The following is a 3,456-nucleotide window of genomic DNA, read 5'->3' as shown; positions in this document are numbered from 1 at the left end:
AAACCAATTATGGTCAGATATTTTGTTCAACACCAAACCATAATCAGATTGTTTTTTCGATTTAACTCGGATTATCAGTTTGGCATGGTTTATCGGTTTCCTGTATACTCCTAGTTTATACTACAATAGTTTTTGGCGTTTATTCTACTATATCTATGTTACATGCATCTTTTGTTTACCTTGACGTATCTATTTGGTGTGCACTTCGTACAAATTTTTCAAAATAGACTAGAAAGTAACAAAGATTGACATATTCGCAGTGGTACATCTTCTACTTATGTCATAGGGGAAAATAAACTAGTTTAGATATACCATTTCAATTTTCATAGGCATAATATTCTGGGAGCAATCTCAGAGATTGTGATTGTACAAAAGAAAAGCAATTCAAGATCCTTAGCGAATATAAAATAATGTGTCAATCCAGGGGCCAAAACCCCCAGCTTCACTAATGAATGGCTGGCACTACAAATCAAAGACTTGTCAATAGTTCTGTTATTAAAGCCTTAAAGGTATTTTCCGAACTAAGAGACACAAGGGTGAGACAAAAAACAAAACAGATATTCATTGATACTTCCACATTAAGATCGTGACACAATCAGATAAATACAGACTTTGTAGTCTATGGCTCTAATGGATAAAACCAAACAAACTCTCGTTTGGAATATTTTCATTCCAGCCCAGCAGCCATCTGGTCCCGATATTGACCAATTGAAAAGGAAGTATCGTGTCAGCTTAGTAGCAAGGTGATTCATTATATTTATTGGTTATTAACTACAGTTTCTTTTTTATTTTTTTTCATGATGGTAGTGTCCAGAATAGCTTATGCACACTTAGATTATTCCACCAAATACTATATTACTGCATCACTGCAATTTAAATTTGAGTTTATATTTTGTGCAATGTGAAGAATCTTTACATTATCAATTTAAGTTGGGCTACAACAGCATATAGCTCGAAATGAAGTAGTAACATGCTATAATCGGTTAAACTAACAGTATTAATAATATAAAAGAATCGTTACACTCTCGGTGCATTTATCTTAAAGTCTTCAAATGTATGCACCTGTCCTTATATTGTGTCACACTTATAGAGCCAAACCAGCTGTGATGGGTGGTAGGCAGCACAAAGCTGAGACTTGATGAATATAGTGTCATTAGAGATATTCCAAACTATAAGAGAACTGGGGTGAAACAAAAATTAAAAAGCTGTATATTGATACTTACAAATGAAAGAGGATGAAACCATCAGAAATACAGACTTTCTGATGTTTTGATAACATAGTTTAATTCATTAATGAGACAAGAGTTTTAAAATGTATATATAAAGCGAGGCACTGAATTCCTGAAGGTCTCTTTAATTTCCTTCCATGGCTTCTTTCTTCTCTTGGCAGCTAGAGCAAAGGAAAGGACCATCCCACAGCCACAAATTTCTTGCTTTCAAGGAACTAGCATGTATTGAAAAGCCTTCTCCAGGTTTTATCTCCGCTTGACAGACGGCACATGTGAATAACTTAAACACATTACAGACTGGATATTTCGTGTTTAACCTGCAATCATCGGGAAAAAATAAGTATCAATCCATAATTGTGCCACCATATTACCTGAAATAGATAATCTGCTTGCAATGAATGTAAGGGAATCGCGTCACAAGTTTTATAATGCAAAGTACCACTTAGCAGGACGCATACCTGTCTGAAAGTGATGCAGATCCTTCCTCAAATAGTTCTTCCACCATATCTGCTTCACAACAATCTTTCTCGATATTACAATATGACTCGGAAGATTTTTTGCGAAACATGGACTTAAATACTCTTTTCCATGACTTTTTGGGCGGCGGTGGAGGAGGAATTATTTTTTCTGGGGGTTGTATGTCAATCACAATACAAGTCGTATCATCTCGAACGCCTTTTGGCTGAATGGCTTTCGGAAAGCAAAGGTAAGTGTGACGACCCAGCCAGTCGTCTCATGAGTTACCGTTCTGTTTTCCCCATTTCTGCTTCTTATTGCTTGTTTATCGGTTCTATATGTGATCGGGTTGGTTGGCTCGGGTTCGGAAAGGATTTGGTAAAGTTTGAGACACTTAGTCTCTTTTGAGGAAACTTAAGTTGAAAAGTCAACCGGATGTTGACTTATGTATTAGAGGGCTCGGATATGAGTTCTGATGGTTCGGATAGCTTCGAGAGGTGATTTGGGACTTAGGAGCGTGATCGGAATGTGTTTTGGAGGTCCGAAGTAGATTTAGGCTTGAATTGGCGAAATTGGATTTTTGGCATTTTCCTAATAGGTGAGATTTTGGTATAGGGGTCGGAATGGAATTCCGAGAGTTGTAGTAGTTTCGTTATGTCATTTGGGATGTGTGTACAAAATTTCAGTTCATTAGGACGTGGTTTGGTTGGGTTTTTGATGAAAAGCGTAATTTAGAAGATTTTGGAATTCTTAGGCTTGAATTCGATGTGAATTTGGTGTTTTGATGTTGTTTTGAGTGTTCTGAAGATTGGAACAAGTTTGAATGATGTTATGGGTTATGTTGGCATGTTTGGTTGAGGTCCTGGGGGCCTCGAGTGAGTTTCGGGTGATCAATCGGACCATTTCATGTGTTGGAAAAATGTAGAAAACAGTTGTTCAGTGTTGCAGAGAAATGACCTTCGCATTCGCGAGTAGGCCCTCGCGTTCGTGAAGGGTTAGCTGGTGAGGCTGAGATTTTAGCTTTCGCGTTCGCGAAGGGCTGGGGTCGTTGTGCATCGCGTTCGCGAGGGAGGCTCCGCGTTCGCGTAGAGGAAGTTGGGCAACTGGGTTTGAGGTTGATTTGTTCATCGCGTTCGCGAGAAGGGGAGCGCGTTCGCGAGGGGCTGGACGTGTTCGCATAAGAGGAAATTTGGTCAAAGTTAGATTGTGCTTCGCGAACGCGAGGCGTTGACCGCGTTCGCGAAGAAGGAATTGAGGCCTGGGCAGAATGTTTAAATAGTCATCTTGTCTGCGATTTTTGGGTTAACTTCCACCATTTTTTGAGCGATTTTGGAGCTTTTTGAAGAGAATTGAAGAGGGATTCAAGGGGGAAACACTTGGAGGTAAGATTCATGGACTTAATACTCGATTCTAATGTGAATTCTACCTAATTAATCATGGAAATTAAGCTTAATATTGAAGAACTAGGGCTTGTAATTGGAGACCTAGAATTTGGGATTTGAGAGGTCGTTTGTGGTTGGATTTTAATGCTTTTGGTATGAATGAACCCGGGGAGTGATAAGGAGTCCATTGATGTAATTTTTATCGGAATCCGAGACGTAGGCCCAGGGGTCGGGTTTGGCCAATTTCGAGATTTGTATTAAAATTTGATTTCTTTAGAGTGTGTTGTGTTCCCTTAGCATATTTTGATGGTTTTGCACTGATTTTGGCTAGATTTGGAGCATTCGGAGGCCGATTCGAGGGGCAAAGGCATCGCGAGCTAGAGATTTGG

At 39.2% G+C, this 3,456-nt stretch overlaps 1 long non-coding RNA gene across 1 annotated transcript; it reads right to left on the bottom strand.

Annotated features, from left to right (window-relative positions):
* Positions 1-1,181: 1,181 nt before the first annotated feature.
* LOC104222138 (uncharacterized) lies at positions 1,182-2,344 on the bottom strand. The gene is made up of 2 exons (XR_011403082.1): positions 1,688-2,344; positions 1,182-1,546 (listed from the first exon to the last, which is right to left on the bottom strand). It is a non-coding gene; the product is annotated as an uncharacterized lncRNA (long non-coding RNA).
* Positions 2,345-3,456: the final 1,112 nt, after the last annotated feature.

Source organism: Nicotiana sylvestris, chromosome 10 (assembly GCF_000393655.2).
Source record: "Nicotiana sylvestris chromosome 10, ASM39365v2, whole genome shotgun sequence".
Lineage (NCBI taxonomy): Eukaryota > Viridiplantae > Streptophyta > Magnoliopsida > Solanales > Solanaceae > Nicotiana > Nicotiana sylvestris.
The sequence above is the reverse complement of the archived record's forward strand: the minus strand, read 5'-3'. Positions and strand labels throughout refer to the sequence as shown.